Source organism: Bombina bombina, chromosome 2, assembly GCF_027579735.1.
Source record: "Bombina bombina isolate aBomBom1 chromosome 2, aBomBom1.pri, whole genome shotgun sequence".
Taxonomy (NCBI): Eukaryota; Metazoa; Chordata; class Amphibia; order Anura; family Bombinatoridae; genus Bombina; species Bombina bombina.
In genome coordinates this window covers 814,621,685-814,636,765 of record NC_069500.1, presented here as the reverse complement: position 1 = coordinate 814,636,765, position 15,081 = coordinate 814,621,685, and positions in this window count along the sequence as shown.

The window sequence follows — 15,081 nt, the reverse complement described above, 5'->3', positions numbered from 1 at the left end:
CTGGTCCCAACCGGTAAGAAAATTGAAAAGTGCTGTGGTCACTAAGGGATTAAACATCTGATGATGGCAAAGGCAAGCGAGACAGGCAATCAGGTGTCACATTTTCATTTCCTGGCCTGTACTAATGTAAAAAAGAGAAGTCTAGCTGAACATCTAGCAATACCATTTCCTGCTTGACTCTATCTATTTGAAGTTAGTAAAGTTTTTAAAGGCCTATAATCAGTACGCAGTTTAAATACATGTCCCCATAGATACAGTAAGTTCTCCACTGCTCACTGTTCAATTGCATTTAACTTTTATAACTTTATTACAGAGTTCTAAGTCTGCAAAATAATATTTTCCTATTCAGTGACAACTCTGTCTGAAAAAAATATACATACAGTCAGCTACTCCCCTTAATTTTATGGTCATAATAATGGAATTACCCTTTTCAAACCATTTTACTTGTCACTTTCCTTGGAGGTGTATTCATAGAGTTGGTGTGCTATAATCCAGAGGCCTATCTCATTAACTCTGCTGTCTTCTGTTGCTTCTCCTCCCCCTGCCCTTACTGCTCTGTGGTGGTCATCACTGTGTCCAAGGGACCTAAAGCTTGTGTTTGTCCTTCTCCCTTGGAGGTGTTTTTTGGGATTTGTGTACTGGAGGCCTAGCTAGGTCAGTAACTCTGCTGCTTGCTGCTGCCCCTCCTGCTCATGTCCTTCCTGCTCTGTGGTAGTCATCATCTGTCAATGCACAATCCTCAGGAAGTCACTGGCAGCTGTGTCCAGGGGACTCTAAATAAATGTTTGTCCTCCTCCATTGGAGGTGTATTGTTAAGGTTTATATAGTGTAATCACAGGCTTACCTAGGTTCTGTAACTCTACTGCCTGCTGATGCCACCTCTCCTGCTCTTGCCCTTCTCTGAACTGAGTCTACAAGGATAACCAACTTCAATCTTGTTATGAAGCATGTGTGTCAGAAAGTGAGGAATGCAGATACTTTAGCATAAGCGATTTGAAAAAGAATGAGAGAGTTCAAAAAAAGATTCTACATAAAGGTTGTAGTGGTGGCAATTGGAAGGTTAGAAATAGTAGGGGTGACAATAGGCTTGTGGGAAAAGGTAGCACTAGTGAATAATTGATATTACTGTAATTATCACATGCTTTCCATTTCAATTTATTGTTTAAATTGTTTTTGTAAAATTTTTATAGTTCCTGTATGTTCTTGTGTCCCAGTAAGTACGGAATCTTTCAATTGTTGGTATTATCAGTGTAATTCCCATAAGTGCTAATGTAATAGAACAAATTCCGTTTTGAACGTAATTCTTATCAAAATATTTGGCTGAACCGAATGGGACCACAAACCCATATTAACAAGAGGACGTGATACAGGGAGGAGACGGATCTATACACTTGAGACTATTGCATCAAGAGGTTTAAACATCCAGTTGGATCCTAAAATGGATACATTTGAAAAATGATGTCAACGTTAATCTCCATACAACATCTGGATATGAGCACATGAACGTGGTTCTTGCTACTCCTATGCATTATATTAATAGATGCAATTAGAGCAAGGTTCTCTGGTCAGCGCATAATACCTTTGGTTTGTACCATATTATAGGAAATACAAAGTTGTATAAATTTGATATGTTTTGAATAAAAAAAAAAGATCCTTTTATGTTCAGAAAATAGTTTTTAGTTAAGAGTGTTAAGGCTTATATCATTGTATTTGTTTTTACCTAGTCAGAGTGCTAACAGGAACATTATTCATTAGCGCTATAGTGATCTTTGTGTTTTTTGTTTTGTTCACAATGGTTACCAAGTAAACTATTAGGAGAACGGATAAGTAGTGATGTCGCGAACCTAAAATTTTCGGTTCGCGAACCGCAGACTCGAACTTCCGGTATTGTTCGCGAACGCGCGAACCGCGCGAACCGCCATTGAATTCAATAGGCAGGCGAACTTTAAAACCTACAAGGACTCTTTCTGGCCACAATAGTGATGGAAAAGTTGTTTCCAGGGTCCTAACACCTGGACTGTTGCATGCTGGAGGGGTATCCCTGGCAAAACTCCCATGGAAAATTACATAGTTGATGCAGAGTCTGCTTTTAAGCCATAATGGGTCTAAATCAACTAACATTCCCAAAGTGGCTGTCTCAAAACATCCCGGACAGAAGATAGATTGATAGTGATAGATAGGATAGATAGATATACATAGATTGATAGTTAGATAGAATCGATAGAAGAGAAATAGATATATTTGTTAGATATATAATTACACTAATAAATTCTAATAATCAAACATGCGTTCTTGGACCCAACTAGCTTGTGTCAATTAGTACTTTTCTTAGCACTTTAATCCCTGTTCCCCCCCTCCCTATCGTGGGAGTTCTATATGGCCTGCCAGATTACCCTGAAAAATTATAATAATAAGACATGTGGTCTGCTACCTATTTTAACGAGGTTGTGTTTTAAGTACTACCATTCTTAGCACTTTAATCTCTGTAACTCCCCCTATTTGGTGAGGTCTATACGGCCTGGATGATTACCCATACAAAATATAATAATAAGACATCTGCTCTTGGTCTGCGACCCATGGTAACTATGTTGTGTTAATTAGTAATGTCCTTCGCATTTTAATAGCTGTTACTCATACTCACCCTATCGGTGGAGGTCTATATGGCCTGCATGATTACCCTTACAAAATATAACAACCAAACATATGTTCTGGGACCCATGGTAAGTAGGTTGTGTTATGTAGTACTGTTCTTTGCATTTTCATACCTGTTACAACACCAAATGGTGGCAGGTCTATCTGTCCTTCATGATTAGCTGCACCCAAACCCAAAAAAAAGCCGAGTGTTCTTAGACTAACACCCAGGGCTAACTCTGTTGTTTCAATTAGTACTATTCTTAGCACTTTCATCCCTGTTACGGGCGGTCTACATGGCCATCATGATTAGCCGAACAAAATACTACAATCCAACCTTTGCTCAGTCTTCATAGGCCCTTCATTGTCTGTATTTTGATAGTACAGTTCTTATTATTTTTATAGCTGATACAACACCGAATGTTGTCAGCTCTATATGGCCTGCATGATTAGCTGCACCCAATACAAAAATAAATCCAATCGGTCTTGGATTAACACCCATGGCTAACTCTGTTGTTTCAAGTAGTACTATTCTTAGCACTTTCATCTCATCATCCCTGTTACTTCCAGGACTCTCGGTGGTGGTGGTCTACATTGCCATCATGATTAGCCTAACCAAATACTACAATCCAACCTTGGCCCAGTCTTCCTAAGGCCCTTCATTGGCTGTATTTTGGTAGTACTGTTCTTATTAGTTTAATAGCTGATACGACACCGAATGTTGTCAGCTCTATATGGCCTGCATGAATAGCCGCACCCAAAGCCCAAAAAAAGCCAAGCAGTTTTGCACTAACACCCATGGCTAACTCTGTTGTTTCAAGTTCTACTATTCTTAGCTCTTTCATCTCATCATCCCTTTTACTTCCAGGATTCTCGGTGGTGGTGGTCTACATGGCTATCATGATTAGCCTAACCAAATACTACAATCCAACCTTGGCCCAGTCTTCCTAAGGCCCTTCATTGGCTGTATTTTGGTAGTACTGTTCTTATTAGTTTAATAGCTGATACGACACCGAATGTTGTCAGCTCTATATGGCCTGCATGAATAGCCGCACCCAAAGCCAAAAAAAAGCCAAGCGGTTTTGCACTAACACCCATGGCTAACTCTGTTGTTTCAAGTTCTACTATTCTTAGCTCTTTCATCTCATCATCCCTGTTACTTTCAGGACTCTCGGTGGTGGTGGTCTACATGGCCATCATGATTAGCCTAACCAAATACTACAATCCAACCTTGGCTCAGTCTTCCTAAGGCCCTTCATTGGCTGTATTTTGGTAGTACTGTTCTTATTACTATGGTGGTCTACATGGCCATCATGATTAGCCTAACCAAATACTACAATCCAACCTTGGCTCAGTCTTCCTAAGGCCCTTCATTGGCTGTATTTTGGTAGTACTGTTCTTATTAGTTTAATAGCTGATACAACACCGAATGTTGTCAGCTCTATATGGCCTGCATGAATAGCCGCACCCAAAGCCCAAAAAAAGCCAAGCGGTTTTGCACTAACACCCATGGCTAACTCTGTTGTTTCAAGTTCTACTATTCTTAGCTCTTTCATCTCATCATCCCTGTTACTTCCAGGACTCTCGGTGGTGGTGGTCTACATGGCCATCATGATTAGCCTAACCAAATACTACAATCCAACCTTGGCCCAGTCTTCCTAAGGCCCTTCATTGGCTGTATTTTGGTAGTACTGTTCTTATTAGTTTAATAGCTGATACAACACCGAATGTTGTCAGCTCTATATGGCCTGCATGAATAGCCGCACCCAAAGCCCAAAAAAAGCCAAGCGGTTTTGCACTAACACCCATTGCTAACTCTGTTGTTTCAAGTTCTACTATTCTTAGCTCTTTCATCTCATCATCCCTGTTACTTCCAGGACTCTCGGTGGTGGTGGTCTACATGGCCATCATGATTAGCCTAACCAAATACTACAATCCAACCTTGGCTCAGTCTTCCTAAGGCCCTTCATTGGCTGTATTTTGGTAGTACTGTTCTTATTACTATGGTGGTCTACATGGCCATCATGATTAGCCTAACCAAATACTACAATCCAACCTTGGCTCAGTCTTCCAAAGGCCCTTCATTGGCTGTATTTAGGTAGTACTGTTCTTATTAGTTTAATAGCTGATACGACACCGAATGTTGTCAGCTCTATATGGCCTGCATGAATAGCCGCACCCAAAGCCAAAAAAAAAGCCAAGCGGTTTTGCACTAACACCCATGGCTAACTTTGTTGTTTCAAGTTCTACTATTCTTAGCTCTTTCATCTCATCATCCCTGTTACTTCCAGGACTCTCGGTGGTGGTGGTCTACATGGCCATCATGATTAGCCTAACCAAATACTACAATCCAACCTTGGCCCAGTCTTCCTAAGGCCCTTCATTGGATGTATTTTAGTAGTACTGTTCTTATTAGTTTAATAGCTGATACGACACCGAATGTTGTCAGCTCTATATGGCCTGCATGAATAGCCGCACCCAAAGCCAAAAAAAAGCCAAGCGGTTTTGCACTAACACCCATGGCTAACTCTGTTGTTTCAAGTTCTACTATTCTTAGCTCTTTCATCTCATCATCCCTGTTACTTCCAGGACTCTCGGTGGTGGTGGTCTACATGGCCATCATGATTAGCCTAACCAAATACTACAATCCAACCTTGGCCCAGTCTTCCTAAGGCCCTTCATTGGCTGTATTTTGGTAGTACTGTTCTTATTAGTTTAATAGCTGATACGACACCGAATGTTGTCAGCTCTATATGGCCTGCATGAATAGCCGCACCCAAAGCCAAAAAAAAGCCAAGCGGTTTTGCACTAACACCCATGGCTAACTCTATTGTTTCAAGTTCTACTATTCTTATCTCTTTCATCTCATCATCCCTGTTACTTCCAGGACTCTCGGTGGTGGTGGTCTACATGGCCATCATGATTAGCCTAACCAAATACTACAATCCAACCTTGGCTCAGTCTTCCTAAGGCCCTTCATTGGCTGTATTTTGGTAGTACTGTCATCCTTTTGAATAAAAGATTACAGTAAAGGCATTGATTTTAGAAACCCACAGATCATTATTTGCAACCGTGAATTTAGAAAAAAAAATTGATTACACAGCCGTGACACTTATTTATGTTCAGGCCTTTTTAATACGAGGGTCCCGGAGCCTCAACCGAAACAACAGCATGAAAGAGGAGATATGTCATCCTTTTTAATAAAAGATTACAGGAAAGGCATTGATTTTAGAAACCCACAGATCATTATTTGCAACCGTGAATTTAGAAAAAAAAATTGATTACACACCCGTGACACTTATTTATGCTCAGGCCTTTTTAATACGAGGGTCCTGGAGCCTCAACCGAAACAACAGCATGAAAGAGGAGATATGTCATCCTTTTGAATAAAAGATTACAGGAAAGGCATTGATTTTAGAAACCCACAGATCATTATTTGCAACCGTGAATTTAGAAAAAAAAATTGATTACACAGCCGTGACACTTATTTATGCTCAGGCCTTTTTAATACGAGGGTCCCGGAGCCTCAACCGAAACAACAGCATGAAAGAGGAGATATGTCATCCTTTTGAATAAAAGATTACAGGAAAGGCATTGATTTTAGAAATCCACAGATCATTATTTGCAACCGTGAAATTAGACAAAAACATTGATAAGACAGCCGTGACACTTATTTATGCTCAGGCCTTTTTAATACGAGGGTCCCGGAGCCTCAACCGAAACAACAGCATGAAAGAGGAGATATGTCATCCTTTTGAATAAAAGATTACAGGAAAGGCATTGATTTTAGAAACCCACAGATCATTATTTGCAACCGTGAATTTAGAAAAAAAAATTGATTACACAGCCGTGACACTTATTTATGCTCAGGCCTTTTTAATACGAGGGTCCCGGAGCCTCAACCGAAACAACAGCATGAAAGAGGAGATATGTCATCCTTTTGAATAAAAGATTACAGGAAAGGCATTGATTTTAGAAACCCACAGATCATTATTTGCAACCGTGAATTTAGAAAAAAAAATTGATTACACACCCGTCACACTTATTTATGCTCAGGCCTTTTTAATACGAGGGTCCTGGAGCCTCAACCGAAACAACAGCATGAAAGAGGAGATATGTCATCCTTTTGAATAAAAGATTACAGGAAAGGCATTGATTTTAGAAACCCACAGATCATTATTTGCAACCGTGAATTTAGAAAAAAAAATTGATTACACAGCCGTGACACTTATTTATGCTCAGGCCTTTTTAATACGAGGGTCCCGGAGCCTCAACCGAAACAACAGCATGAAAGAGGAGATATGTCATCCTTTTGAATAAAAGATTACAGGAAAGGCATTGATTTTAGAAAGCCAGAGATCATTATTTGCAACCGTGAATTTAGAAAAAAAAATTGATTACACACCCGTCACACTTATTTATGCTCAGGCCTTTTTAATACGAGGGTCCTGGAGCCTCAACCGAAACAACAGCATGAACGAGGAGATATGTCATCCTTTTGAATAAAAGATTACAGGAAAGGCATTGATTTTAGAAACCCACAGATCATTATTTGCAACCGTGAATTTAGACAAAAAAATTGATTACACAGCCGTGACACTTATTTATGCTCAGGCCTTTTTAATACGAGGGTCCCGGAGCCTCAACCGAAACAACAGCATGAAAGAGGAGATATGTCATCCTTTTGAATAAAAGATTACAGGAAAGGCATTGATTTTAGAAAGCCACAGATCATTATTTGCAACCGTGAATTTAGAAAAAAAAATTGATTACACACCCGTCACACTTATTTATGCTCAGGCCTTTTTAATACGAGGGTCCTGGAGCCTCAACCGAAACAACAGCATGAAAGAGGAGATATGTCATCCTTTTGAATAAAAGATTACAGGAAAGGCATTGATTTTAGAAACCCACAGATCATTATTTGCAACCGTGAATTTAGAAAAAAAAATTGATTACACACCTGTGACACTTATTTATGCTCAGGCCTTTTTAATACGAGGGTCCCGGAGCCTCAACCGAAACAACAGCATGAAAGAGGAGATATGTCATCCTTTTGAATAAAAGATTACAGGAAAGGCATTGATTTTAGAAACCCACAGATCATTATTTGCAACCGTGAAATTAGACAAAAACATTGATTAGACAGCCGTGACACTTATTTATGCTCAGGCCTTTTTAATACGAGGGTCCCGGAGCCTCAACCGAAACAACAGCATGAAAGAGGAGATATGTCATCCTTTTGAATAAAAGATTACAGGAAAGGCATTGATTTTAGAAACCCACAGATCATTATTTGCAACCGTGAATTTAGAAAAAAAAAATTGATTACACAGCCGTGACACTTATTTATGCTCAGGCCTTTTTAATACGAGGGTCCCGGAGCTTCAACCGAAACAACAGCATGAAAGAGTAGATATGTCATCCTTTTGAATAAAAGATTACAGGAAAGGCATTGATTTTAGAACCCCACAGATAATTATTTGCAACCGTGAATTTAGAAAAAAAAATTGATTACACAGCCGTGACACTTATTTATGCTCAGGCCTTTTTAATACGAGGGTCCCGGAGCCTCAACCGAAACAACAGCATGAAAGAGGAGATATGTCATCCTTTTGAATAAAAGATTACAGGAAAGGCATTGATTTTAGAAAGCCAGAGATCATTATTTGCAACCGTGAATTTAGAAAAAAAAATTGATTACACACCCGTCACACTTATTTATGCTCAGGCCTTTTTAATACGAGGGTCCCGGAGCCTCAACCGAAACAACAGCATGAAAGAGGAGATATGTCATCCTTTTGAATAAAAGATTACAGTAAAGGCATTGATTTTAGAAACCCACAGATCATTATTTGCAACCGTGAATTTAGAAAAAAAAATTGATTACACAGCCGTGACACTTATTTATGTTCAGGCCTTTTTAATACGAGGGTCCCGGAGCCTCAACCGAAACAACAGCATGAAAGAGGAGATATGTCATCCTTTTTAATAAAAGATTACAGGAAAGGCATTGATTTTAGAAACCCACAGATCATTATTTGCAACCGTGAATTTAGAAAAAAAAATTGATTACACACCCGTGACACTTATTTATGCTCAGGCCTTTTTAATACGAGGGTCCTGGAGCCTCAACCGAAACAACAGCATGAAAGAGGAGATATGTCATCCTTTTGAATAAAAGATTACAGGAAAGGCATTGATTTTAGAAACCCACAGATCATTATTTGCAACCGTGAATTTAGAAAAAAAAATTGATTACACAGCCGTGACACTTATTTATGCTCAGGCCTTTTTAATACGAGGGTCCCGGAGCCTCAACCGAAACAACAGCATGAAAGAGGAGATATGTCATCCTTTTGAATAAAAGATTACAGGAAAGGCATTGATTTTAGAAATCCACAGATCATTATTTGCAACCGTGAAATTAGACAAAAACATTGATTAGACAGCCGTGACACTTATTTATGCTCAGGCCTTTTTAATACGAGGGTCCCGGAGCCTCAACCGAAACAACAGCATGAAAGAGGAGATATGTCATCCTTTTGAATAAAAGATTACAGGAAAGGCATTGATTTTAGAAACCCACAGATCATTATTTGCAACCGTGAATTTAGAAAAAAAAATTGATTACACAGCCGTGACACTTATTTATGCTCAGGCCTTTTTAATACGAGGGTCCCGGAGCCTCAACCGAAACAACAGCATGAAAGAGGAGATATGTCATCCTTTTGAATAAAAGATTACAGGAAAGGCATTGATTTTAGAAACCCACAGATCATTATTTGCAACCGTGAATTTAGAAAAAAAAAATTGATTACACACCCGTCACACTTATTTATGCTCAGGCCTTTTTAATACGAGGGTCCTGGAGCCTCAACCGAAACAACAGCATGAAAGAGGAGATATGTCATCCTTTTGAATAAAAGATTACAGGAAAGGCATTGATTTTAGAAACCCACAGATCATTATTTGCAACCGTGAATTTAGAAAAAAAAATTGATTACACAGCCGTGACACTTATTTATGCTCAGGCCTTTTTAATACGAGGGTCCCGGAGCCTCAACCGAAACAACAGCATGAAAGAGGAGATATGTCATCCTTTTGAATAAAAGATTACAGGAAAGGCATTGATTTTAGAAAGCCAGAGATCATTATTTGCAACCGTGAATTTAGAAAAAAAAATTGATTACACACCCGTCACACTTATTTATGCTCAGGCCTTTTTAATACGAGGGTCCTGGAGCCTCAACCGAAACAACAGCATGAACGAGGAGATATGTCATCCTTTTGAATAAAAGATTACAGGAAAGGCATTGATTTTAGAAACCCACAGATCATTATTTGCAACCGTGAATTTAGACAAAAAAATTGATTACACAGCCGTGACACTTATTTATGCTCAGGCCTTTTTAATACGAGGGTCCCGGAGCCTCAACCGAAACAACAGCATGAAAGAGGAGATATGTCATCCTTTTGAATAAAAGATTACAGGAAAGGCATTGATTTTAGAAAGCCACAGATCATTATTTGCAACCGTGAATTTAGAAAAAAAAATTGATTACACACCCGTCACACTTATTTATGCTCAGGCCTTTTTAATACGAGGGTCCTGGAGCCTCAACCGAAACAACAGCATGAAAGAGGAGATATGTCATCCTTTTGAATAAAAGATTACAGGAAAGGCATTGATTTTAGAAACCCACAGATCATTATTTGCAACCGTGAATTTAGAAAAAAAAATTGATTACACACCTGTGACACTTATTTATGCTCAGGCCTTTTTAATACGAGGGTCCCGGAGCCTCAACCGAAACAACAGCATGAAAGAGGAGATATGTCATCCTTTTGAATAAAAGATTACAGGAAAGGCATTGATTTTAGAAACCCACAGATCATTATTTGCAACCGTGAAATTAGACAAAAACATTGATTAGACAGCCGTGACACTTATTTATGCTCAGGCCTTTTTAATACGAGGGTCCCGGAGCCTCAACCGAAACAACAGCATGAAAGAGGAGATATGTCATCCTTTTGAATAAAAGATTACAGGAAAGGCATTGATTTTAGAAACCCACAGATCATTATTTGCAACCGTGAATTTAGAAAAAAAAAATTGATTACACAGCCGTGACACTTATTTATGCTCAGGCCTTTTTAATACGAGGGTCCCGGAGCTTCAACCGAAACAACAGCATGAAAGAGGAGATATGTCATCCTTTTGAATAAAAGATTACAGGAAAGGCATTGATTTTAGAACCCCACAGATAATTATTTGCAACCGTGAATTTAGAAAAAAAAATTGATTACACAGCCGTGACACTTATTTATGCTCAGGCCTTTTTAATACGAGGGTCACGGAGCCTCAACCGAAACAACAGCATGAAAGAGGAGATATGTCATCCTTTTGAATAAAAGATTACAGGAAAGGCATTGATTTTAGAAAGCCAGAGATCATTATTTGCAACCGTGAATTTAGAAAAAAAAATTGATTACACACCCGTCACACTTATTTATGCTCAGGACTTTTTAATACGAGGGTCCCGGAGCCTCAACCGAAACAACAGCATGAAAGAGGAGATATGTCATCCTTTTGAATAAAAGATTACAGGAAAGGCATTGATTTTAGAAACCCACAGATCATTATTTGCAACCGTGAATTTAGAAAAAAAAATTGATTACACAGCCGTGACACTTATTTATGCTCAGGCCTTTTTAATACGAGGGTCCCGGAGCCTCAACCGAAACAACAGCATGAAAGAGGAGATATGTCATCCTTTTGAATAAAAGATTACAGGAAAGGCATTGATTTTAGAAAGCCACAGATCATTATTTGCAACCGTGAATTTAGAAAAAAAAATTGATTACACACCCGTCACACTTATTTATGCTCAGGCCTTTTTAATACGAGGGTCCCGGAGCCTCAACCGAAACAACAGCATGAAAGAGGAGATATGTCATCCTTTTGAATAAAAGATTACAGGAAAGGCATTGATTTTAGAAACCCACAGATCATTATTTGCAACCGTGAATTTAGAAAAAAAAATTGATTACACAGCCGTGACACTTATTTATGCTCAGGCCTTTTTAATACGAGGGTCCCGGAGCCTCAACCGAAACAACAGCATGAAAGAGGAGATATGTCATCCTTTTGAATAAAAGATTACAGGAAAGGCATTGATTTTAGAAAGCCACAGATCATTATTTGCAACCGTGAATTTAGAAAAAAAAATTGATTACACAGCCGTGACACTTATTTATGCTCAGGCCTTTTTAATACGAGGGTCCCGGAGCCTCAACCGAAACAACAGCATGAAAGAGGAGATATGTCATCCTTTTGAATAAAAGATTACAGGAAAGGCATTGATTTTAGAAACCCACAGATCATTATTTGCAACTGTGAAATTAGACAAAAACATTGATTAGACAGCCGTGACACTTATTTATGCTCAGGCCTTTTTAATACGAGGGTCCCGGAGCCTCAACCGAAACAACAGCATGAAAGAGGAGATATGTCATCCTTTTGAATAAAAGATTACAGGAAAGGCATTGATTTTAGAAACCCACAGATCATTATTTGCAACCGTGAATTTAGAAAAAAAAATTGATTACACAGCCGTGACACTTATTTATGCTCAGGCCTTTTTAATACGAGGGTCCCGGAGCCTCAACCGAAACAACAGCATGAAAGAGGAGATATGTCATCCTTTTGAATAAAAGATTACAGGAAAGGCATTGATTTTAGAAAGCCACAGATCATTATTTCCAACCGTGAATTTAGAAAAAAAAATTGATTACACACCCGTCACACTTATTTATGCTCAGGCCTTTTTAATACGAGGGTCCCGGAGCCTCAACCGAAACAACAGCATGAAAGAGGAGATATGTCATACTTTTGAATAAAAGATTACAGGAAAGGCATTGATTTTAGAAACCCACAGATCATTATTTGCAACTGTGAAATTAGACAAAAACATTGATTAGACAGCCGTGACACTTATTTATGCTCAGGCCTTTTTAATACGAGGGTCCCGGAGCCTCAACCGAAACAACAGCATGAAAGAGGAGATATGTCATCCTTTTGAATAAAAGATTACAGGAAAGGCATTGATTTTAGAAACCCACAGATCATTATTTGCAACCGTGAATTTAGAAAAAAAAATTGATTACACAGCCGTGACACTTATTTATGCTCAGGCCTTTTTAATACGAGGGTCCCGGAGCCTCAACCGAAACAACAGCATGAAAGAGGAGATATGTCATCCTTTTGAATAAAAGATTACAGGAAAGGCATTGATTTTAGAAAGCCACAGATCATTATTTGCAACCGTGAATTTAGAAAAAAAAATTGATTACACACCCGTCACACTTATTTATGCTCAGGCCTTTTTAATACGAGGGTACCGGAGCCTCAACCCGAAACAACAGCATGAAAGAGGAGATATGTCATCCTTTTGAATAAAAGATTACAGGAAAGGCATTGATTTTAGAAACCCACAGATCATTATTTGCAACCGTGAAGTTAGAAAAAAAATTGATTACACAGCCGTGACACTTATTTATGCTCAGGCCTTTTTAATACGAGGGTCCCGGAGTCTCAACCGAAACAACAGCATGAAAGAGGAGATATGTCATCCTTTTGAATAAAAGATTACAGGAAAGGCATTGATTTTAGAAAGCCACAGATCATTATTTGCAACCGTGAATTTAGAAAAAAAAATTGATTACACAGCCGTGACACTTATTTATGCTCAGGCCTTTTTAATACGAGGGTCCCGGAGCCTCAACCGAAACAACAGCATGAAAGAGGAGATATGTCATCCTTTTGAATAAAAGATTACAGGAAAGGCATTGATTTTAGAAAGCCACAGATCATTATTTGCAACCGTGAATTTAGAAAACAAAATTGATTACACAGCCGTGACACTTATTTATGCTCAGGCCTTTTTAATACGAGGGTCCCGGAGCCTCAACCGAAACAACAGCATGAAAGAGGAGATATGTCATCCTTTTGAATAAAAGATTACAGGAAATGCATTTATTTTAGAAATCCACAGATCATTATTTGCAACCGTGAAATTAGACAAAAACATTGATTAGACAGCCGTGACACTTATTTATGCTCAGGCCTTTTTAATACGAGTGTCCCGGAGCCTCAACCGAAACAACAGCATGAAAGAGGAGATATGTCATCCTTTTGAATAAAAGATTACAGGAAAGGCATTGATTTTAGAAACCCACAGATCATTATTTGCAACCGTGAAATTAGAAAAAAAAATTGATTACACACCTGTGACACTTATTTATGCTCAGGCCTTTTTAATACGATGGTCCCGGAGCCTCAACCGAAACAACAGCATGAAAGAGGAGATATGTCATACTTTTGAATAAAAGATTACAGGAAAGGCATTGATTTTAGAAACCCACAGATCATTTATATGACCCGTGTAATAGAAAAAAACATTCATTAGACACCGGTTACACTTATTTATCCTCAGGCCTTGTTAATACGAGGGTCCCGGAGCCGCAACTGAAACAACAGCATGAAAGAGGACATATGTCAATCTTTTTGAATTATAGATTACAGGAAAGGCATTGATTTTAGAAACACTGAGATAATTACTTGCAACCGGGAAATAAAAAAAAAAATTGAACAGACACCCAGTACACTTTATTATCCATAGGCCTTTTCAGCAGAGGCTCCAGGACCCTCAACAAAAACAAGAGCAGGGAGCTGGGCATAGGAGTACAATGGAGTGTGACAATAATAATCTGAAGGTGAAGATTGCATAGTTGTGGCATTTTAATTTTGTTATCGTGGGAACTTAGTACTTGCAATGACCTTGCTCTGGTGAATCCATATCGCAAATGTGTTATTTGAGGCACTGTTTGTCTATTTTTTTGAATATCAGCATTTGTTAAATGAAGCTCAACTTAGGCTGGTGAGAAACGACCTTTCTTCTGGCTGTTTGCAAATGTTGTGGCTCTGGACAAACATGTGAATAAGGGGCCATCAGCCATATTCTGCACGCAACCCCTTTGATGATTGACGATAAACATGTGTCACCTGCAAGCAGAGCTCGTTACTTCTGTCTAAATCATCTTCCTGGTATGGACCGGCCACTGTTTCCCACAGCAAGTATGAATTTTGAAATACAAGATTGTCTTGAGTATGGTAGGAAACCAAAGTTTATTTAATTCAGTACTATCTATCACCACAAAAAATGAACTTCTTGAAGCAACAAAAATGCCAGCAATTTCATGTGCTTATGGATGACAAGGACTTCATGTCCTTTGGTGCACAGAGATGGAGACGATTTTTGCCCTCCCTGTACACTACCCAGATGTCTCAAACATCACCAGAAACACAATACAGCCACTCTTGTGAAGTTCCTGGTGTTCCGGTAGCCATCTCTTTGCGCTCCTAAAGGAATACTTTATCAGTGTTTT